At 40.4% G+C, this 25,358-nt stretch overlaps 1 protein-coding gene across 4 annotated transcripts in view; it reads right to left on the bottom strand.

Annotated features, from left to right (window-relative positions):
* Nucleotides 1-22,228, bottom strand: part of CDC42SE2 (CDC42 small effector 2) — an 87,172-nt gene extending 64,944 nt beyond the window's left edge. For 3 of the 4 annotated variants that reach the window (XM_037129854.2, XM_037129857.2, XM_037129858.2), the window contains exon 1: nt 22,114-22,227. The gene's annotated coding sequence lies outside the window, so the exon portion shown is untranslated. Of the gene's footprint in view, nt 1-22,113 lie in introns of all 4 variants that reach the window. The other variant, XM_037129856.2, reaches the window with a different exon arrangement.
* Nucleotides 22,229-25,358: the final 3,130 nt, after the last annotated feature.

Raw genomic sequence — 25,358 nt, 5'->3', positions numbered from 1 at the left:
CGCACAGCCTGCAGGCCAGTAGCCCCTGCTTTGTCTTGCACGCAGACGTGCTAATTATTAGATGAAACTGCATGTGGCAAAAGGAGCCCCCCTTCCCCTTTCTGACCTAAAAGAAGCCTGAACTCTATAGTTTCTTAAGGTGAGTTTGAGGATTAGATCCCCCATCTAATCAGTTGGCATCTTCTTAATCAAAACGCCTTTCCTTACCAAATTCTGGTGCTTTGAGTTTTGGTCTTTTGAAGTGCACAGACTTTGGACACCTCTATGATACTTAAATTCATAAATATTTTAAACATGACGAGGTAGCAGCTCAATTAAAGCACATTACCCCAGTCCATCCTAAAATAAGCATAAGGTCTTAAGAGATGAGATTTAACTGCCTGTTTTACAAAGAAATGAGAAAAATTACTCACTAGAAAGACAGCTAAATACATTACATTTTCCCACATTAATGAACTTTATTAAAAAATTCTTTTCAGTAAGATTTAAAGTAGAGAGAGTGTCCTAGTTTATCTGATCCCATACAAAAAGCCAGAGAGAAAACCAGATGCCAATTTGTCAATTTACTCAGATAGAATGCTGATTTCCCAAGGGATGGAATGACATCAAACAGACTTACCAAGAATGTAGTAACTTTTAAGACTTTGTAAATTAATAAATACTTGGTTTCTGACTTATACATAAGGAAGAAGGAAAAGCAAGGAGGAATTTTAAAAGGTTTCCCATTAGAATGGCAATGTTTACCAAAAAAAGAACCCCCGCAGAGAGCAACGGGACTAAATAAAAACTCTGTCCTCTCCACTGTCACATTTGATTTCATCTTGAGGTTAAACTGATCTGGAAAGAAGCCATTTTGCATGAGTGAGAACAAAAATGCAAAAAGAGAATGTAAGGTATCTATCCTCACTGCATGACTTTTTTAAGAATCACATAAAAATGTCTAGTCACTGTCATCTGGGTTTTGTTGCTGTTGTTGTTGTTGTTGTTTTGAGAGAGAGAGAGGAAGGGGGAAAGAGAGAAACATCGATCAGTTGCCTCTTGTATGTGTCCACACTGGAGACCGAACCCACAACCCAGCCATGCGCCCTAATCAGGAATCAAACCAGTGACCTTTTGCTTTGCAAGACGACCTCCAACCAAGTGAGCCACACCAGTCAGGGCAGTCACTATTATCTTTAACTCGGTACTATTAAAAATCACCGTATTTTCATTTTATAACACTTAAAAGATATTTTATTTTCATTAGAACATTTAGCTTTAATAAATATGCTGTACTCATTTGATTTTATTCAGGGAGATGGAATAATCTTTGTAGGAAAAATTTTCTAATAAGTCTTTTTAAAAATACTTGTAAATATTACTCAGCTTTCCATACAACTTTCCAAAATACTACTGCACATATGGAAGGCTGTAACAGGGGAGCCACTCACACGAGAAAGCTGCTGCTGCTGCGAGTTGAATTGTGTTCTTCCGCCTTCCTACTCCCTAAAGACACATTACAGCCCCGACCCAAGGACCTCTGAACGTGACCTTCTTCAGGAACAGGGCTGTTGCAGATGTAATTAGTTAAAGAGGTGATACTAGAGTAGGGTGGGCCTCTAATCCAATGTAACGGGCATCCCTGTGAAAAGCCAGATGTGTGAAGACAGAAAGACAACAGGAAGAACTCCCAGGGACGACTGGGCCTGGCCCCGACTGCCAGGACACCACCAGAGGCTGGGAGAGGCCAAGACTCATCCCCCATGGGTTCCAGGGGAGCACGACTCTGCTGACACCTTGACTGTGGACTTCTAGTCCCAAGAACTGTGACAACACATTTCTGTTTGTGACACTTCTTTGTGGCAGCCCTAGGAAATATACCTTCCATTTAACTAGAAGAGCGAAAAAAGTCACCTGAATCAAAATGTTACAGTCCTGATCACTACAATCCATTACCCAATCAAAATGGGATCTGGCCTTGTGTCAGAATGGTCAGCATCAGCAACTTCTCCAGAAGTGAACTCACCCTTCTTTCTATTAAATATCCCATTCACTCACTATCTAGGCCAGTAGGTTTTATACATGTGTATGTTTTCCCATCATTTTCGAATTGGGCAATCAGTCTCCGTATCTTCATTTTACATCTCATTTACGTATAAGGAGTACATATACACAGTAAAATGAAACAGTACCTCACTTTCACTTTCCTGTCCATGAATCGTCCTGTTCTCTACTCCAAAGATAACCATCATCAACAGTTTACAGATCTTTCCACTGGGATCTGTGCATTTCTTAAAAATCTGCTGTGTTTTTATCACTTTATGTATTTTGGGAGATCATTCTATATATGCAGAACTTATATTTTTATTAGTTGTACAGTATTCTACTATATCGATGCAGCATAATACATTTAACCAGTCCCCTATAGATGGATATTTAGGTTGCTGCCAGTATTTATCTGTATCACAAATGGTTGCAATGCTGTCCTTCTATCATCTTTTCATTGAGCCCTCCCTTTGCCATCCTGTTTGTAGCTGCAACCCCCCATTCCTTATCCGGGGGTCCCCATCTTGCACCTTTTTTCCTCACAGAGCTTTGAGTTATCTGGCTTTCTATGTTTTACTCCTTGTTTGTCTTCACCAACTAGATTGGAGGCTCTATGAAAACAGATTTTTGTCTCTTCAGTTTGCAGCTGAACTCCCTATTACCTAAGTGCCTGACACATAGCTAATGCTCAGTATTTACTGAATAACTGGGTGGGTTTTTTTTTTTTTTACTCCTACAAAAGAAAAAACACGTAAGAGATACAACATAGCTTTCCTTCAAGGCAAAATAAATCATAGCTCCCAAACTAAGCAGTATTTGTCCCTTTTGTCTTGTATTTTCCATATTGTGTCAAATAAGATTGTTACGCTCAAGTTTGATCCAGATTTTATATAGTCCATGAACCCAGGAGTGTCTCCATTTAAAACAGTCTGTTGGACCAAAGATGTTTCCTGGTCTTTCTGAATATTAACCCAAATAGTGGGCACTTCACTGAGTCTCTGAACCCTTGTATGGAGTGAAACGATAGTATCTTAACATGCAATTTCTTCTACCAGCTGTGCATTTTCAATCAGCAGAATGACTCAATGTGGTATTATTTCTGGTAAACGCAGATGGAAATCAACTTTCTGGTAAGTTGCGGAAATCTCAACTTACCCTATTTTGCTGTGTGTAATATGTCCCCCGTATTAAAGCACACCCATGGTTTGTGTGCATTATACACGAGATTATTATACCCATGCCAGGTAACCATTATACCCATGTACAATGCACATCCTTGTTTTCCCCTCCAAAATTTGGACAAAAAGTGAGTATTATCCATGGCAAAATATGGTATTCTAAGAAAGTCAATGTATGTTTAACTTGTCCCAACTGCCTTTATAAGGAAACAGGGCAAGTGGGGTCATTCTTTTGCAAAGGGATCAGTCTGCATTTCAGTCAGGCCCTGGCACACTGGGAACTCATAGTAAAGTGGTTGTTGACAAACTGTCCATTGGGAAGGGTAGAGATGAATGTTAGAAAAATAAGTTCTTACTCATTTTTAGATTGCTAAAAATCTAACAAATCTGCAAATTATACTATAAAAATATCTTTATGTTCAACTGTTCAACATTCAAATTAGCAAGTATGTATACTATTCAGTATGACGGTCTTTATTTTAAAGCTTAGAAATCAATGGTTTATTCCAAGAGAACACAACAGAATGATTCCCTAGTGAATTTAATTCCACACGCTTCTGCATATATACAATCTTACCTGCTACCAAGAGCCACATAACCCCAGAACTTAGCAAAGGAATCATTAGGAAAGTTCATGGGCACAAAAACAGCACTTTGAAGCGTTCTTTTTGCTCGAGTAGAAGGGGAAAGATAACATAAAATGTGCAAGATAACGTAGATGTAAATGACAATCTTGAACTTAAATGCATTTTGAAAACTGTATTTCTAAACAAGATAACAATTTGTATGATTTTAAAAGACAGTTATGGCCATAAAAGAGTAATCTGGAGATTTCCTTTTCAATGAGAAAAAGGAGTAGTCTAGGCTGCTCGTGAAGGCCTTCCCCACACCTGAGAGACTTCTACGTTCACCTAGCTTTCATTCCAGTGTGTTTAAGGCTTCCTTTTTTATATTCAGCTCTGGGAAATTGGGTATTTATCTTGGTACAGAGTATGAGGTAGAGATCAAGTTTTCTTTTCTCCGAATTTCTGTATTTTTGCAATTAGCAATCATTTCCATAAATTCTGATTACTATGTTCACTGGTCTATAGAGCACTTTTTATGAAAACCATGCTGGTTTCACCATAAAGGTCAATTACACAGTTTGTCAATACAAAGCTTTCAAGGCAAAATAAAAAGGTAAACAAGACAATTTGCTTGGAAGACTAAATACACAACACCAGTTAAAACAGCAGGTAAGCTGCTCCCCTGAACTCAAGGGTCCTCCGCGAGGTCTGGTTCTTTCCAGAGAGAGGGTCACAGATCTGAACAGTTTCGGGAAAAAGAGCATCACGATCTCCGGCCACTCTTTCCTAAAGTTGATGTGCGCCAGCATCCCTGACTCTCTTTTTCTACCTCCCCTCCAAAGAAGCTCTTTCACGTTATAGGAGAAAGTCACACTTCTTACTTATCTCAAACCTCCACATGGTACACACTTCACTTCAAGAAACCATCCAGGCACCAAATGGGTAATTGGGAGGTAAGAGGAAGTCTCCGGCGAGCAAAGCAAGAATCACCAAACAAACCTGTGGGAAGACTCTCCTTGTCCAATCAATCAATCAATGTAAGATTTAGAATTCAGAAGTGGAAGTAACTGTCTGGCGGTTGTCCAGTGCAGGTGTTGCCAAGTTCATTAAAATTGAAAAGGTCAGACCACTTCTAACAAGAAAACACCTGACTGGGTTGGTCTGAGGACTGTAAAGTTTTACAGCAATATTTTCCTTTAAGGTGAATAAGCAGAACACATAGGTCACAGTTTAGGCAATATATTCTTTAAAAACATATACATCATACAGTACTCCAGAAGTTATATCTTATGCAACTTTTTCAACTTAAGATGCAAAAATTTAGGTGCCATTTACAGGAACTAGTATAAAGGACACATGGACAACAACTAAGGGGGGTGGAAATGGGAGGGGGGTGGGGAGCACTGGGGGGGTGAGTTGGGACGGGAGTAAAAGACAGAAAACTGTACTTGAACAATTAAATTAGTTAATTAATTAATTTAAAAATTTAGGCGTCAGTTCTGAAATACAGAAAAGGAGGTACGGCCCCTCAAACCCATTCTGGAGGACACATGCACCAAACGTTGAAAGACCACATTAACTTGCTGACTCGGAGCAGCGGTGGTGCCCAGAACTAACTGGAACAGCAACGGAGCGCCATCAGCTCTTCAGAGAGTCCACGTGGAGAGCAGCTGCAGGGGACGGGGACCAACGTTTCCATTTCAGTGCCCAAAATGCTCGGCCCAAACCTAATTCCTTGCTCCAGGTAGTCAACTACCTGCCTGGAGCAGGCTATATTCACCAGCTCATGCATCCTTTTTATTTTTTTTTAAGATTTTATTTATGTATTCTTAGAGAGGGGCGAAGAAAGGGAGAAAGAGAAGGAGAGGAACATCGACTGGTTGCCTCTCACACAGGATGCAACCCAGGCACGTGCCCTGACCAGGGGGTCAGACCAGTGACCATTCACTTTGCTGGAAAATGCTTAACTAACTGAGTGATACCCGTCAGGACTCATACATCCTTTTTAAAGATTGCCACAGCCTCTCCAATGTTAACAAAATAACAAACTGAGGCAGCATGTAGGAAACATTAAATTATGCGTTAATTCTATAGAAACCCAGCAACTGGGACAAAAAGCAAGAAGATTTTATAGTTATATCCTTTGGCTATATTTCACCTATTCAATCTAGAAAGAAACACTGCAGTTTCTATGAACATTAGTTTATTTCCAAGTGAAAAACATAAGAAGTACATCCTGCTTTATGAAAACAACAGAAAATAATAGAATACAACAGAATTGTAAAGTAGAAAACATTAGAACCGATGTATCTTTTGAAAAAGCTCACATTAAAGGAAACAAAAAATTTCTGAAACAAGTCAAAGTTGGATTTTTTAATCTTATCACCTTTAAAATACACTGCGTATAAAGCCTTATCATCTAACAAACAGAGGGCTTCAGCTGAATGTCAGATGTGTTAGATTAGTCAAGTAGCACTTGGCATTCACTCCTTCCCACCACTCCCTATACACGCCTTCCTGTACTTCAGGGACAGGAAGGCTAAAACAAAACAAAACCAAAAAACCTACAGATCCCAGATTTTCCTTATGGTTACCATTTGGAATGTAAAGCAGGTTCTGCCAGTAAGAACGCCTCCTATGAGATTAGGGCATGAAAGTGAGCTGGAGCTCTTTCTATTGCTGATTTAAGTGGTAATCAATGGCACAAAGAAACAAATGATTAGACGGTGTTACAGTCAAAAAACTCTCGTCACTAGATTTAGAGTCAATTAGAAACAGAGCAGCAGACTCAGTCCTGCAGTGACTGGTCCCAGTTTCAGCTTCCTGCCCTCTCAGCTACAGTCTATGGATTAAATAAATACGAGTCCTGTGCTGGTCCTCGGGCTCAGGCTCTTCCAGACCATCCAGTGACGTTATAAGTACCAAATTCCCTACACAAAATACCTTTCTGCCTGAAAATCCCAGAGTAGTCTTTTTCTTATAATAAACTCTGACAAATACAGTATTGTTCATTAGGTTTAAAATACATATTACCTACATTCCTCCACACTTTAGAAGTCAAATACATAAGAATTAATGTTATTCTAGACCATAACTATTGTATAACTAGAAAATGTGAGGTCCATATAATTAAAAGTTCTCTTAGTTGTAGTCTGAAATAATTTTATTTATAATACAAGGTCTGTCCAGAAAGTATCCAGTCATGTACTATGAAAAATAGAAACATTTATTGAAGAAGATAAAGATACAAGAAACACTGTACATAGGACAATGACGCCTCAGTCCCCTTCAAAGTAGGCACCTTGGGACCTCACAGTTCTCCCAATCACCATCAGCTGCCCCACTGTATTTTCCTGAATCCCACTGACAGTCTGAAATCTTTTCCCTTGCATAGGTGATTTTAGTTTGGGGAACAGCCAGAAGTCACAGGGCACCAAATCTGTGTGATCTGATGTTTCACAAAAAGACTACGTGAGACATGATGCATGAGCAGACGTGTTGTCATGAAGCAGCTGACAATCACCAGTGCCCATAGCTGTGGCCTTCTGAATCAACTGAGTACTTTCCACGGAGGAATGTTCAAGCTTAACACTAATTTTTGATGTGGATTCATCATTCTGCTCATTTTCAATGCGATGGCCACACAGTACACACGCTCACTCAATGGCATCTACTGCCCCCCCCCCCCACTAGCACAGTGAAGCTGTCACTGCTGAGACACAGGCACTGCAGTCTCCCCTCAGCTGTTGGGTTACACAGATGTTGCACACACCATTCTCATCATTTTAACAATGACTGGATTTTTATAATTACTGGATCAACATAAAGTAGTAATATTCCTAATAATGAATGATCTTGCTTCAAATTTATGTCCTATACAATGCTATAGCTGTGGTCATTTTCTTAAAAATTTGCCCTGGCCGGGTGGCTCAGCCCGCTGGAGCATCATCTCCTGTATCAAAAGGTCATGGGAACACAACTAGGTTGCTGGTTCTATGCCCAGTCAGTACACATCCACTAGTTAGCACCCTGACCAACTTCCCCCTGGAAACAAGCCGTACAAATTACTAACGGGTGATACATGCTTAAGTACCCAATTTAACCATTCCTTTTTATTTTTATTTTTATGTATTTATCTTTAGAGGGGAAGGGAAGGAGAGAGGGAGAGAAATATCAATGTATGGTTGCCTCTCATGCATCCCCTGCTGGGAACTGGCCTGCAACCCAGGCATGTGCCCTGACTGGGAATCGAACTGCGATCCTTTAGTTCTCAGGTCCGCACTCAATCCACTGAGCTACGCCAGCCAGGGCTTAACCATTCCTCTTTACTGAACATTTGAGCAATTTCCAATTGTTCTTTAATGCAAGCACTGCTTCACTGAATGTTTTTCAAAAGAAAGCTTTTTTAAAGATAAACAAAACATGGTATATTCATACAACCAAATTATTACTCATCTATTGAAAAGAATGAGTATTAATGCATGCTATGACAGGGACGAACCTTGAAAAGTGTGCTAAGTGAAAGAACCTGGTTAAAAAGGCCACACATTTCCTGTACCGCTGGTGGAAATGTAAAATTGTACAATCACTTTGGAAGACAGTACGGCAGTTTCACTCACAGGTATGTGACTAAGATAAACTGAAACACACATCCACATAAAGTTGTACGTGAATGTTCACAGCAGTGCTATTCTTAATAGCCAAACTTTGGAAACAAAACAAATATCCCTAAACTGATGACTGGGTAAATGAAATGTGGTATATTCACACAACTGAATGATATTCAGCCACACAGAGAATGAAGTGCTCATACATGCTACAACAAAGACAGATGCACCTTGAAACATTATGCAAAGTGGAGGAAAGCACTCACCAAAAGCCACGTAGCATATGATCCCATTTATGTAAAGTGTCCAAAAGAGGCAAACCAAGAGAGACAGAAAATAGATTAGTGGTTGCCTGGGGCAGGGGAGAGGAGAGGAATGTGGAATGACTGCTAATTTATTTTGGGGATGATGAAAATATTCTAAAATTAGACAACAGTGACCGCTGCACAGCTGACTTACATACTTTAAAAAGGTGAACTATGATATGTAAAATTAGGATTTTGACACATTAAGCAATTCTCTGACACCAGCTGGGTACCCAACAATTCATCTCAAGTCTGACATGCGCTACTTAGATAACACCAAAGCCCCCAAGTTAAGGGCTCAGCCCTACAAGACTACAGAGGCCTTCAGAGGCCAATCATACATCCAGGTTGTCACCTGTGATTCTTGAGTTCCCACGACCCACTTCTCCTCAGGTTTCATTTAATTTGCTAGAGCTGGTAAGAAAACTCTAAGAAACACTTTACTTACTAGATTTTCTGTTTATCAGATAATGATACAACTCAGGTAGAACTGGATAGAAGAGATGCAGAGAGCAAGAGAGGGGGATGGAGACACAGCTTTCCCGGCATCACGACCTCACCAACCTAGAGGTGCCCCCATTGGGTTCCTGTGGAGACTTCACTGCAAAGCCTCGGCCGGATGAAACCACTTGCCCCTGGCAAGTCACCCTCTAGCCCTTTCCCTTCCAGAGGCCTGAGGGGTGAGACTTTTTGTTCCATCCGCTCATCACCAGGTTTGGTTCCAAGGCAACCAGCCCCCATCCACAGGTGTGGTACCAAAAAACTGCCTCATTAACATAACAAAAGAAAGCCTTTTTCCTCATTCAATGGTTTTAAAGAGCTCTGTACCACAGAGAGACAAGACCAAATATGTATTTCTTACTGTAAATCACAGTATTACATAAATTATCTCAATAAAGCTGTTATTAAAAAAGAACATAACTTCCCTCAAAAAAGGGAGGGCAAGGGGAGTTTGTTATTTCCTTAGGACACAGCTACACTCACTCACCAGGCAAAAACACTCCTCACTGCTGTCTGACAGACGCCACGCTGCTCTTCAGAAGGGTTCTACAGACTTACACTCCCCACAGCGATGTACTGAGTGCCTGTGTCACGGCACGCAGCTGATTTAGCGCCATTTATTAAATTTTAAATCTGACAGAAAAATTTGTTACTGATTATTACTTAAATTGAACACTTTTTCTCACATTTTAGTCATTTTTTTCTTTTGGAAAGGGTCACTTCTTAGCTTTTAAAACAGTCACCTTTATACATACAATTGTTACACTATACCTAAGTGTTTCAGTTTCTTAGGAAACACACACAGTTACTTTCTTACTATTCTGGTCTGCAATAATTAACCCATCCTAAGTTGTACTTCAGCTTTAAGGCTTTCCTTGAAGTCAAAATACTTTATATTTAAAGTACATAGTTGCAAGAACCACTCTCCTCAGACGAGCAGAGTAAAGGACACTACGAATATGAGTCCAACTGGGTTACATATATTTCCAGTTTTCTGACTGCTATTCACTCTTCAGTGAAACATCCAAGTGAGTCCTGAGATATTTTAATATACACGGTAGAAAGCAAATGACACATTTAGTAACACTTTCTACAAACCAAGTACTTCATGTGTACCTCATTTACCCTAACGAGCTTATTACCCTCACTAATGGAAAAAGAAAATAAAAATCACCAAGAATAAGAGCTTTCCGTTGCAGCAAGTACGTGGCCATGTTAGGGGTCAAACTGAGGTGTGCCTGATTCTTTCTGCTACTTCTCAAGCTCACTAACTCTTAAAAAAAAAATCAGAGAATACTTTGAATACTAGGTCTTCCGCTTATGGTGTGACTGATTCCTGAACTTCTTTAGTGTGTATGTACCATTTGCAAAAACAAGACCATTATTCACAAAACGAATATACAAATGGGAGACTAAAAAGTTACTATGAAATGGAATTTTCTTAAATACCTATTATTTTAACAGCAAAATGTTGTGAAATAATTCTGGTTTCTTTTTTAAGATTTTATTTATTTAGAGAGAGGGTAATAAGGAAGGGAGAAAGAGAGGGAAACATCAATGCACGTGGCTGCCTCTCGCACGCCCCCAACTGGGGACCTGGCCCTCAACCCAGGCATGTGCCCTGACTGGGAATCGAACTAGCCACCTTTCCGTTCGCAGGCCAGGACTCAATCCACTGAGACACGCCAGCCAAGGTGAAATAATTCTAAATACTTTTCTTCAATTTATACCAAGATTCACTTTACCTCCAAACAGCCAGAGCCACATGCACACCCATTGACAAACAAGTGAGGGGTCACTAGGTCACCAGGTGAGAACATTTTTCAGGCACTGACCGCTAGTCTCCACTTTAGAGGACGACTGCATCATTTCTCAGTAGAAAAGGCCACATCAACTACATTGCTTTTTATTCCTCTTCACCACGAGAAATGCTTTCATCGATATACACACCACCCAGAGAGTAGCAACGAGGGGTAAGAGAAATGGCTACTTTAGCTACTCAAGAAGAGATAAAGACTGCGGAAGCTTGTGAGTAAGCAGTAAACAACAAAACAAAAGACAAGGTCAGGAACAATCAAAACAAGGCAGGAAATGAGCAGTTTACGCTATCCTAGGTAATGGGTACCGCTGCAGTAAAAGTCATATAAATTATACAACCCTTAAAGCAAGCGGTCCCCAACCTTTTTGGCACCAGGGACCAGTTTGTGGAAGAGAATTTTTCCACAGACTGGGGAGAGGGAGGAGGGATGGTTTTGGGATGATTCGAGGGCATTACATTGAAGCTCCCCTCCTGCTGTAAGGCCGGGTGCCCGACAGGCCCAGGCAGAGGTGGGAGGACCCCTGCCTTAAAGGACCCTTGATTAATTTTAAGACTAAACAACTGCTTGACAAGATTGGAACCAATTTCCAAAGGATGCTATACGCCAACATGTATAATTCCACAAGATTTTTCAGACATGAAATAAAAATCAACTCAACCATTATTACAAGAATTCTTATGCTAAAATCTTCTTTTTCCAAGAATGCCCGCACCCCTCATTCAGACATATAAAAAAAGATAGCAATATCTAAGTGTCATAATTTGGATAGATGAAGGCCTTCAATAAAATACATTATTTTCCAAAAATTATTTTAATATTAAGGCATCAGTAGGACTAGGGGCAAACCAAACTATACAAACTTATCTACAGCTGCATATTTCACCCTGGAGCTATTATTAAAATAATTCTACTGTACACAGAGTCATGTACTGTTTTCCTTAGCTGGTATATTACAATAAGGCTATTGTACAATGTTAAGAGGGCCCTTTAAAAAAATTACTGCTTAAGTAATTCTTGTCTCGAGGTGACTTACCACATTCCCATCTCCATAAACACCATTGTTTTTAATCACAACTTTCCTTACAGCTTTACCCTCTGTCAAACAAAATTTTCACTTCCCAGTAAGATCCTTTCAAACTGAAGTAATAAAAAGCAATGCTCTTATGCTTACAGTATTTACCACCAAAGTGAAACACTATAGATACAGTATGTGTACAAAGATCTTACTTTTGTGGAAAACACTCATTCATTGATTTGTCTGGAGGGACGATTCATCAAAACATTACCAGTGGGTATCTTAGGGTGGTAGGATCATGGATGCTTCTTCCCTCTTCCCTTTCTTTTTTGATCCTCACGGAAGGCGCTGGTTGATTTTAGACACGAGGGTGGGGGTGGGGGAGTGAGAGAGAGAGAGAGAGAAACATTGAACCAACCTAGCCCTAACTGAACCTACAACCTAGGCATGTGCCCTGACCAAGAATCAAACTCACAACCCTTTGGGGTCCACAGGATGACAATCCAACTAACTGAGCCACACCAGCCATGGCAAATGCTTTTTTTCTTTAGCATGTGTGTATTTTCTGCATTAACACAAGTAGTTTTTTAGTGCTTGTGCATGAGACAGAACAATTTGAGTTAAAAAAAAAACAAAAACCTAGGTGCTGTATTTTAAGACACTTTCTTAATCTTGGTTGCATATTTGATGCCAGGTATTGTTCTGGGCACTGTGGACAGCAAGGAACAAGACAAAGGAGAGCCCTGCCCTCCTAAAGCTTATCATCTATTTGGGGACACAATAAAAGAATTAAAAACACGTAACTTCAAGGACTGACGAATGCTATGAAGAAAGCAGAACAGTGATGGGAGCTATCTTAAACTGAGTGGTTAGGAAATGGGGTAATATTTAAGCTGAGATCTTCAAGATAAGGGACCAAACTTGCAAACATCTAGGGGACGAGAAACAACTTCTTTAAAAGCCCTAATGCAAGAACAAGCGTGGTGTATTTCAGAAACTGAACAGCTCCTGTGGCCAGAGTAGTGAGCAAAGGGGAGACATTCTGAGAGGTTGTCAGGGCCACATCATAAAAACAGTGTGAGTCTGTGTTTCTGGTGAGTGTAGTTTGTATTTTATTCTAAGTGGACTGGGAAGAGTAGTTTGATAAATGTACTGAATGAATATGTACTTTAATGCATTATTTTAATGACCCTTATGAGACTTAGGTCACAGCCTGTTAACTGTATTCACTTTTCTCAATATAACAATTGTGCTTCAAGATCGATCTAGAACGTAATGAAGTTAAGTTAGTATAGTACGGTAGGTCTCAAATTATGGATACAGCTGAAATAACTCAGTAATAACACTGCACACCAGCTCAAAAGTAAAGATCTTATTAATACAAGATGGGTGTTTCAAATGTGCAATGCCAACACAAATTCAGGTAGGTCAATGTCAAATTCTAATGAACATGACCTAATTAGTCTACCAAACAGATTATAATTCAAAACCTAGGCAAACACTTGTAGTGTGTGATCCAAAATGACTTTACATGGTATGTAAATAAGCCTTTTTAAAATTACAATGGTCATGTTTTAATATGAAAATCTGTACAGTTTAATTGCATATTTTAATGTAAAAGAAAAGCTATAACACCAAATGTGATTTATAAATATTATTGCTTAGGAGTTAAAATAAAGTAGCAAGCATATGCAACTTTAGTTATATTTGCATACCAAAACACTATACAAATACATGTAAACACATATATGTCCACAAAAACTGAATCCACACTTTGGTCACATGAAAGTCCCTAAGACAAGTCAACCAAGACATAGTTACCGCACTGCACGAAAATAGAAAAATGCTTCATTCAGCTGGTTCATGGAAAATAATTTATGCTTACATATAAACAATTATCTATTCATTCAGGAACTTCTACTAAGCCACCTATTTCGACAATTAAAGAAAATAATTTTTTTAATCAACCAACAGGAAATGAAACCTATAGCTCAGAAAAAAAGTTTTAAAAAATCTTGCCTGAGCAGAATGAAATACTGAAAGTTTGCATCATTAATTTCCCTTGCACCCTCATCATATACCAGTTAAATTGTAGTTTTAAGCAGCCTCTAAATATATTCAAACATTTTTCACTTAAGAACACGAACATTTCTATGCGTGTATCATTCTCCATAAGCACTGTGTACACCAATGCCGCTGGCTGCTACCTTACCACCGAAACACAAGACATGCCCCTCCTCTGAGCAGGGGGTAAACAGACAGTGCAGTACTGGGAGAACACGACACACTGACACATTTCTATACACTGAAAATACCTCCATAAAAACGACGAGACTTCTGTTTAAGCTTTCCACCAAAAACTAAGAAATGCTAGAATACCGTCAGGTAAATTACTTTCTTAGTAACTGCTTTGCTTTAACAGGAGGAATTCAGCACTGGAAAAGCGACTAAGTTTTTGCTCCCAATTTCAGCCCATAACCATGATTTTTTTAAAATGTATATTATAGTCCAGCTTGAAGTGTTTAAGCCCATGCAAATCAGCAACACTCAGATTCAAGAAAGAGCGTTAAAAAAAAATACAGAGCAAGGCAAAAATAGGGTTTTTTAAAAAAAATATTGTCACTCTACTTCCAAATAAGGCTTTCTTTTTCTTTACTCCACTTACCCTACTTGCCTTTCTCTGCTCCTTTCCTACCTCCTCTGTCCACACCATTTCCCTGTGTATTTTCACTTTCCATACACAAAGACTGATTTGAAACTTACCTTATCCTCTTGTATCTAAATCTGTTTTTCCTTAAGTCTTAGGGGATTAATGGTTTTAGGCTGAAATACTTTTAGTTACAGAAAAGCACACACACAGTCACCAAAGATAGGAATGACCAGGTGAGCAATCACTCATTTGGCAGGTTGAGTGCCCACTGGGGATTCTGCAGTGAATGAAACCAAGTTCTCTCCCTAAGGTGACGAACACAGAAAGTGTCTGGCAGGTTCAAGAACCTTTCAAGGAGACCTTTGTGCCTGGCGTGGAGTAAGCCAAGGAGGAAGCAGTGGGCGTGCGTGCGGTGAGGGAGGCAGAGAGACACAGATGATGGCGGGCCTCGTGTGCACTGTCTGCTGTATTCTGGCTTTTACTCGAAATGATATGGTCGGCAATGGAAGTAACCCAAATAGGAATAAAATAATCGTGCTTTCATTTCAAATGGATGCTGGGTGGAGAACAGAAAAGGGCAGAGCAAGCAGCAGGGAGGCGAGAACGGAGACGACTGAAATAACACAGGCGAGGACAGCTGCCTAGAGCGGGTGGCAGCAGCTGAAGATAGCAAGCTGCAGTTACACTTATTCTCAAGGTAGATTTTAAGGTAAATTAAGGACACAGTGGGTTGGCCAAAAAGCCCATTATGCTTTTTCCCATAAAATGAAAGACATTTTTCATTTTCTCCAATAACTTTATTGATTTAAATATTTTGAATATGTCAACCATCTCCTGCTATTGGCTTCTAGTGGTGCTGCTAAACATCTTCCAAAGCACAAGACAGCAAAGATTCAGTATTTGGCCAGAATGTCACCAGTACCAAGAACTCCACAAACCACTTTTGACAAGTTCCATCAGTCACAGCACCTTCTCTATACACTGCACAAATCTTTTCTTGCATTTCAGTTGCATTTTTACCTTTCTTGAAATAATAAAGCACAACAGGTTGCATATTTTCTTCCATCTTAAAAATTTTAATGGCTGCACAAAAATTCACCTATTTGATAATTTTTTAAATGTACACTCATATGACAGCTGTCACAATACAATATAACAAAGTTTGTTTCAAATGAAGTTAAAGACAACTAAGCACTACTACAGCCCTACATAACAGAAAAAAAATGTAACGGACGTTTTGACCAACACAATACCTTCCTGCTGCATTACAGATATGGAGTATGAGAAAGAGAGGAGTCAAGATGTCTATGAGGTTTCAGGCAGAGAAAGTAAAAGATGCAGCTGACATTTAATAAGACGAGGAAGACTGGGAAAGGAACAATGGAGGGGGGTAGGAGGATGAGTTGTTCAGTTGTGACAGGTTAAAACTTCGGATGTCTAACCGGAAGTGTTGACTAGGCAGTTGGGTACGTAAGTCTGGAGGTAAGAAAGAGATCCAGACTAAAAATAACATTTTTAGTTTGAAATATATGATAACTCCAGCTAGAGAATAGACAGGATGAGTCTACAAGAGATTACACGTGCACGTAGCCAGATCTGAACATGGAGCTCTGGGACTCAGCCTTGCGTTTTTTAGACGTTGGGGCAATGAAAAGGAACCAGCAAAGAAACTGAAAAGAAGCAGCAGTGTCTCAGAAGCAACGGGAAGAAAGCTTTCAAAGAAGAGAAATTATCAACTACGTCAAATGCTACTGTTGCTAATTAGGACTGAGAACTGACTAGGGAATTATCACCAAGGAGGTCACTAGTTATCTCAATGAGGGCAGTTACACTGGAGTAGAAAAGAAAAAACCTGATTGTAGGGGATCCTAAAGACACTGGGAGTGCTGATGACCCCAAATAACTCTTTCGGAGAGCAGCAGGTGAAGAAAGATGGGTGTTGGGGAGGTTTTTTTGTTGCTGTTTTTAAAGATGGGCAATATTTCAGCACATCTATACGCTGAAAGGAATAATCAGTAGGACTGGGAAACACACTGATGATGCAGCACGTGTGCTGGCAGGCAGGCAGGCAGGCAGGCAGGCAAATGGGCTGATACTGAAGCAATGCAATGGCCTTGACGGGAGAAAGGGAAGAGGAGAGAGACAGGGGAAGAGCAGAGGTAACGGTCACAGCACACCAGGAAATGCAGAGAGTATGGGCACAGATGTAAAGAGACATGCAAAGGTTCTCTTCTGATTGCTTTCATCTTTAATACACAGGAAACAAGGTCATCAGCTGAAAATAAAAAGAGGTGCCAGAGGCGTGAGGACAGAGGGTACAGCGTCATTCAGGGGAACAGCAGAGTGACTGTGGGCAGCAGGCAGGCCCTTCTGAGGTCTGGGACACTGATTTAAAAGAGCAGGCCAGCATGGGTGTGTTCTCCTCAAGGCACACTCAACTGCCAGGTGCAGGCCAGACCAGATGGTGAACTGGAGGCTACCAGGTGAGCACAGTAAAAAAGTGTTACCAGGGAACTGAAGGGGTGCAAATGGGAGAAATCCTAACAGTGGACCACGGGACAATAAAAAGGTGGTGGTGACCTGCCTGGCATGTCTCAATGGATTGAACACTGGCCTGCGAGTCAAAAAAGGTTGCAGGTCCAATTCCCAGTCAGGGCACAGGCCTGTGCTGCAGGCCAGGTCCCCAGTTGAGGGCGTGTGAGAGGCAACCTATCCATGTTTCTCTCCCTTTTTTTACGTCCCTTCCCCTCTAAAATAAATGAAATCTTTTTTTTTTTTTTAAAGGCGGCAGCAGCAATGAACTGTAGGTCCCAGACATGAAGTGCTGTTCAAGTTGGAGTGTTTGATAAAATGAGCTGGAAAATTGGATGAGGCCCCGGTGAAATGCTTGAAACTGCATTGTAAGAAATAACCTTAATTAAGTACAGGAAGGTCTGGTTAAATGCTACAGAATTACGTTAAAGAGCAAAGCAAAACCACTCCCTGGGCAAAGTGAGCCTGCAGAGAAGGGAAACTGGTAGGCCAAGGAACGAGAGCAGAAGCATGACGTCACAGGAACTGCCGCTGGAGGTTCCCAGACATGGAGTCCCCGAGAAAACCATTTCCAGTGACTCCTGGAGAAAGAGCAGCTCTGAACCGCTGATCGACAGAGGCACCAGTGCCGGAACAGGACGGCACAAGCCACATTAAAACCATACGTTTTTCCCAACCTCCTTTCCCTACGGAGCTGGATGCTGGACGGTGAGGACAGCCAAGTGTTATAAAAAGAGACTCTTCCTCCAAAGTGGGCTTCTAGATCTGAATCAGTTCTGAGTGGGGAAGAAAAGTTCTGTATACTAAACTGTACCTTCTAATGTCTAAATAAGACTAATGCTGCCAAGTGAGCAGAATGCTTTTTACTACCTAAAAGTAACTAGAAAAACTATCTTCCTAAGAGCTGGAGCAACAGGGAAAAACTTAATCCACAGGGAGGGGTCCAAGGTGCAGTGAGAGAAGGTCAGTCATTTCTGCTTGAACTTGTATCAAGTACCATCCACGGAACATACCAGTTCTACAAATATCCATGGGTTCCCACCATGTATCAGGTGCAAAATATATATATAAAATACAGTGCTAATTATTTTAAAAATTTACTTTTGCTTTATTAAACAAAATGTGAAAACATATTAAGTCAAATAAAGCAAAGTGATTTTGTTTTAGTAGGAGATGCTTACAAAAGTTTAATCACAAGATATAATAAGAAACCCTAGCATGAATTTCTAAATGGATAAGGTACAAAATGGAAATACCAGTGCCCATCATTTTTAAAGATGCCTAAATTTAACCTGGAGTTATTTAATGCTTTCTAGGAAAAGGGGGGAGTTTGTTTTACCATAATCCATTTTGATAAAATACACTTACAAGTGTTTCATACTGTCAGGATGAAGACAATTTATTACCAAGTCTTTGGGTTTCACTTCAGAAACTCCCTTTAGATGGGGCCCCAGAGCAGTTTCAGTTACATCCTGCTCTGTTCTTTATTTGCTAGTGTTATAGAAAGGTTCAAGTATACTTAAGCTTTGAACTGAGGAAGCAGGATACATGAAGTTAATTATTAATAAGCTAAATTCCAAGTTTTTCCAGATTGTATGAAAAAAAAACCCAGAATAAATGCCTTTACCTCACTAATAAGTATTAAGGATAAACATATGTTTCACTCATTTCCTCTCAAGAATGCAGAAGGAACCCATAATGTCTCCCTCTGAGACAAATCTAAAACATTACTGACATTTAACATTCAACAAAATGTGAAAATACTTCTTTCATGAGAACTGAGATTAAGAACACTGGTAACAGATCAAACCCAATATGTATTTTCAATTGTGAGAAAAATCTTATAAAGCCTTAACAAAATATCTCATGCTCATCCTAAAGCAGATGAGAAACCTAAACTTTCATGATTTAAAAAAAAAAAAAAAAGACAACTGGGACCTAAAAATACAATAGCAACCTAGCCTAGAGAATAAATATGAGAAATTAGTTATCAAGTGCTTTGGAAATGTTTACACAAATGCTAACTGATATGCTCTCACAATCTATACAGGCAAATATGGACACAGCTGCAATGTGCCACATCAGAGTCATTCTTAATCACTTTATTAATTACATCTAATAAAAGAAAGGCTTTTAGGTCATTCTAAAGGGCCTTACAAAAAAAATAAAAAAGAACCCCTCTCCCCAAATACACACACAAACCCTGATGAAGAAAGAACCAACACTTCAAATGTTCAAACAATTATAAAGTAGGAGGATCCTGGAATTTATTTTACCTCGAAGCATATGAACTACTCCAAGATAGGAATACTCTAAAAACATTTTTAGTATTTTTTAAGGCACACAAAAAAAAATAGTCATAAGTGGTTCTAATTTCTTGAAAAAATTATTTGAACATGCACCAATGCTGTTGACTGTCAGCAAATCTGATGTTCTTATCCAAATACAACTATGCCAAGCATTTTTATTCAACATATCACAGCTTTCTTACATTGTTCTTCATCATCACTAGTATCATTTACTCTTAGATTTCTCATAGACACCAGACTATCGAGTATACTGTCAAATAATTTACTATAAAAAATGTACATTTTAAAAAAAAACTATCACAGCTCTCTATCACTAAATTGGAGGGATGACTTCCCTTATTATTTCTAGGAACAACCATAAAAAAGCTAACTGCCAGCAAGTCTAAAGATCTGAAAGTTCTATTGGAATGTACCCATTCCCTTATAAACATTGGTAAGTCAAAAGGGTCCACCCTAATTTCCAAACTTACCTGTAAAAAAATTATAATCTATGTTATTTTGTCATGATGAGGATTGACCTTGGAGCACATTAATTTAGATTATAGAGGGGACAAATAAAACTTTTTTAATCATATGTTCGGAATTAATTAATACAACACTACAAATCTCACCCTTTTTTCACCATACTTGTAATACTACAGGGAAAATCCAAATGTAGAACCACTAATTATTATTAAGTCCCTCCCTTTTCCTTACTATCAAGTCACTACTATATCATTTACACATGGTGAATAAAAAGTCAAAATAAAATTTCTAAAAAGGTGCCTTATTTAAAAACATTTCTTATAGAAAAGGAATCCACTGTTTCTCCTTGGAGATTTTTAAAAATAGAAAATGTTCCATGGCAAAGACTATTTACAGAAAACAGAACCAGAAGTGCATGACTTTTTCAATAAATATACTTTACCAAAATCATTTAATATGGGAGAGGGAGAGAATAAAAATACTAGTCTGAGATTCCTCCACTCTTCATTTTAAATTGTAGGCAGACTGTACTAACCTGACAATATGAAAATGAAACCCAATGGTCTTAGCCTATAGTTAGTTACCTTTAAACCGACTGTTCTGCAGCTCCACTTCCTGCAGCCTCACCTGCCATCTTTCCCAACTTCAAGTAGCACCAGGGGTACAAGACGGTCCCCACTTGCAACACCGACAATGAGGAAAGAACTTCACACTCAAGTTTAAAAGAATAATTGTGGGTTTTGTTTGCCCCCTACACACTCAGCATCCAGCACAGGTGTGTCAGTACATAATAGGTACTTAACGAGTACCTGTTGAGTAAACGGTGAGGTTTAATTATATTGGTGCAACATTAGTTTTCTTTTTCCCCTAAATCTTAAGTTCTCACCGGCTTGAAAAGCAACTCAAGATCATACCATAGTCCCTTAAAAAGCACATGAACTTCTTTATTAATAATGAAATTGAAAGCTGGTTCTCAGCAGAAGAAAAAAACAATCCAAGCACCTTTGATGTTCTCCATTCTTTTTTAAAAAAATTAGAAATAAGGTTCGTTTTCCGGAAACAGAAGAGGTCTACCATCAAGATGAAGATTCCACATTTAATCATTTTCTACACCCATAATATTGGTAATAATAACTGACTACTCATCGAGACAAATTTTGGGTAACCACACACAAAAAAAAACCCACAAGCATTTAAACAAACTACATGTTGTTTACGACATTTATTTTACTTAGAGTCAAGAGGGTATGTGCCTAAATTTTACTAGATGTGAGATCTGCTCTGTCTGATGTTTCAAGATTCAGTCTTCATTCACATATTTTACTGGGCACCTACTATCTATGCCAGGCCCTCGGAAAAAAACGAGTAAATTATTTGAACTGACCATCGGCACCAAATTCCCCTACAAAAGCTTATCACTTAAAACAACCGCAGCTAAAGAGGAATCCCAGCGTTGTTTCTTCTACAGAAATCAGCCCACTGGGGCTTCTTTTCCACTGTTAAATGCAGCATCAGCGAGTCGCTTACCTACCACGCCCGTCACCAAAAATCACAACTGAATAAGCAAGCGCTGGGTGGAACAACCTGTAAGAGTAGCACGAGCCCCTCGGGGGGGTGGTCGGGGCTTTCTCTCCGGGGCCAAAAGAGCCGCGGCGAGACCCGAGGCTGACCAAGCCGGACGCCGCGGGCGAGCGTGCCGGATCCGCGGCAGGGGGTCCCCGCCCGCGCCAGCCCTCACCTGGAGGACTCCGGCCCTCGCCGCCCGCCCCCTGCCGCCGCCCTCCCGACTCCCAGACCTGCAAAGTTGGGGGGAGGGGGTCTTCACTGCCTTTTTACACCGGCTGGCGGCTGGCTTCCTCACTCGCCCGCCGGCCGTGCATTGGGAACGGAGCATGGAACCGTTTCTCAGAGGGAATGGAAGAAAACCCAAAGGCAGGGTCCGTGTGAGGACCTCACCCAGACCTGAAAATGGAGCCGCAGGCTCAACCCACAGAGCCCGCAGCGCGCGGCGGGCAGGGCCGGGCCGCGCTACCCCCCGAGCCCACGGCGGCAGGGATTCGCGGCTTCAGACCCCCGCCCAACCGGCCGCCACTGCGAGGAGTGGGGGCCCATGCGCGACCAGGGCCGGCGCTGCACTTACCGTCGTCTTTGTCTCGGCCGCCCGGAGCGGGGCCGCAGTCGTTCTCAGCGCCGGCTCCGCGGCTCCTACCACCCCCACGGCCGCAGCTGCGCTCCCCGGCGCACTCGCCGCTTCCTGGCCCCTCCCTCCCCGCCCAGCCTCGCGCGCGGGCGGGGCGAGGGGCGGGGCGGAGGCGGGGCGCGCTCCCTGAGCCAAAGGAGGGCCGAGCCGCCAGCCGGCTCCGCCCCGGGCCCCGGCCCCGGCCCCGCCCCCTGATAGACCCGGGCTTGGCCTCTGCCCCGACCCCAGCCACGCTCCGCACGCTCCGGCTACGCGGACTAGGAAGCCCCTTCCCAGGCAAGCAGAGGGCGGAGAGCTGGAGCACGCGCGAGAAAGAACGCGCCAGAAAATGGCGACTAGGGCTGGTTGGGAGCGTGCAGGAGCCCGTCCCACCCACGGGTGGTCCGCTGCTGCTCACGCCCCTTCCCCCGAACCGTGAGGAGGGGCAGTGTCCGCGCTCCGAGTGGAGCCGGGGACTCTCCCCAGCCGAGCGAGGTTGGTGCTGAGCCTTCGGACTACTTGTCAGTGGTGGCAATTGGCACTTGAGAAAGGTGCCCAGATATCGGACCAGTTTTTATTTTTATTTTTAATGTAAACATCAAAGTCGTTGAATCAGTCATTAACTGGCTTATGGCAGAGAACATCCACCTGGCACTTGAAATGTGCGAAATAAGTTGTCTCCTGGATTTCTGAGACTCCTTCAGCTGTACATTGTATATGTCCCAGAAATCAGAAACACACTAGAGGGCCCCTATGTAGCAGCCAATATTTTACTAAAATGTGTATACTACTTGGAATATAGAAACATACAACTTCCCCATCTCAACTATATGAGTGCAACTCAGGACCACACCACAGTCCTTCCTAGTTGCTCAGGCCAAAAATTTTGCTGTCAGTCATCCCTGGCTCCTCTGATTCTCTCATCTTCACCTCCAATCTGTCAAGTAAACCTGCTGCTGGTTGCACCTTTAAAATGAATCAGAATCACACCACTTCTCATCTGCATTACTTTCACTTTCTCTGGCCTTCAAAAGCCTATAAATGTTCTGCCTGCCCATCATTAACTCAGTCCACTGTCCACAAAAAAAAAAAAAAAAAAAAGAGAGAGAGAAAATATCTTCTTACCAGAAAAGTCAGCTCCTGTCTCATTTAGTCAAAACCCTCCAATAGCCCCCTATTTCATTCCTTGGCAAAGCCAGGGTCTTTACAGAGTGACTTACAAAGCTGTTCCCTCTGCAGGGAACATTCTTCCCCAATGGCCTTCACCTCTCTTTGACTCTTCGTATATTCTCACCTTTAACAACCAAGCTCACTTAGCCGGACCACGCTAAGACTGCACAGTCCAATCCCCAACTCTCAGTCCTTGCTTTTCCTTTCCTTCCCATGACTTTTCAAACCTTGCAACCATCTTTAATTTATTTATTTTGCATGTATGGTCTTCTCCAATATTAGATGGATTTGTTTTGTCTAACTGGTGTATCCCAAGTGCCTAGAGTAAATGAGAAAAAATTTAAGTCCCTCAACATAATGAAAAGTTCAAAGCAACAAAAACAATGGCCAATTTTTTTATTTTGAACTTTCTCCTGGTTCCAATTTCTTTCAATGTACCATAAGAGCCTCATCCACATCATAACATAAGCATTTTGATTCTCTAGTTATCCTGAGTACAGCAATAGTATGACATTTAATGCAATTTTTCTAATCAATGACATTCTGGTATTCTATTTCACTGAGTGAAAGTAATGTGATAAACTACAGGAAACCTTCTGGTGTGAAACGCATGTTAATTATAAGAGTTACCTAGGACAAATAAAACAGAAAATTCTGATATATGTGACTGTAATCTTTCCTTTGAATTACAAATGTAGTCATCTTGTATGATGCCTTAAGTAGTAGTATTTCCTATTATTTATTCATAAAGGTTAATAGTCATTATGTAAGTATATTTTTCAGTTTTTCATATTTTGCTTGTAAAATGTGATTGAATACTCTGAAAATATCTAATTTCAGTTGCTACTCATACACCCTTCCCATTAGCAGGAAATAAAAAGTAAATTAAGACAATTTTATTTAATGGTAGGATATCTTTTGTATGAAAGTCTGTATTTATAATTATTTGCTTTGCATTATATTTCTAGCATAGTCTCTTTACATATTTAATTTATCCTTTATGATTTAAAACAATTTAAGGGTACAGATTACCCCTTACAATTGAGATTATTTTTTATAAAATTAAATAGACAGCTTTTAAAAACCATTGACAGTGTTCCATCAAAGTCAAAATATGGTTTGCAATAACAAATTTGGTTTTATTATTATGAAACCAAATAATAATTTTTCAGCCAATATTATGTGTCTGTACTGTCCTTAAAATCGTTACCAAATAAAATTTTCTACCTGGCACAAAAGGCCAAGGTAGAAAATAGATACTGTTCACAAAATATGCATTGAAAATGCTGCTAAAAGTAAGTAGCAACTGTTACAGTACAAAAGAAAGTGTTTCACAAACTAGTCCATAAACAAGAAAATTATCTCAACAAAAATAACATGATACATTTGTATCATAGCAAACAATAAAAACACTAACACCAAGGACAATAGCGAGCACTGTGTTGGTTTAACCAACTGCGATCACTACTCACAAGCCCACATAGCTCACACACTGGCCTGATTTTCCCATCTTTCACGTAAATACATTTTCCTTCTAAACAGTTAAAGCAAATGAGTTGTTTTTTTCCTAACTGTATGCTATTAACATTTTAAAAACTACTTTCTCAAGTTTGATACCACTATTTCTCACGCACAGGTCTCAGCAGAGGTGGTGTATGGAGTCATCGAGTCTGGAGTTCAGACTCTACCGGATAATTAGCTGGGTGACCCTGAGCAAGTCTCTGAACGCTTCCAAACCTTTCTATTTTTCTAATTTAATGAGATCATAATAGTCATTATTTCCAAGAATTGTTGGAAGAAGTCAATGAGACAACTCTAGCAAAGTTCTTAGTCCTGGGCCTGGCACATGGTAAGTGCTAGTAAATACTAGCTATTATCATTACGCAAGCATATAATTAAGCTCATTGCCCTATATTTGTAATACTGAGAAAATGGCTCATAATAGGCCACAAATGGGATGGTTTGAGTTCTATAGCAAGATAGTATAATATGCCATTAACTGTGTATTTTTAAAGTGGCACTAACATTTCTTCTAC

The sequence above is a fragment of the Artibeus jamaicensis genome, unplaced genomic scaffold (genome assembly GCF_021234435.1).
Source record: "Artibeus jamaicensis isolate MK-2021 breed Jamaican fruit bat unplaced genomic scaffold, CSHL_Jam_final contig_786, whole genome shotgun sequence".
NCBI classification, from domain to species: domain Eukaryota; kingdom Metazoa; phylum Chordata; class Mammalia; order Chiroptera; family Phyllostomidae; genus Artibeus; species Artibeus jamaicensis.
Note: the sequence above shows the minus strand (reverse complement) of the source record. Positions and strands in the feature narration are given on the sequence as shown.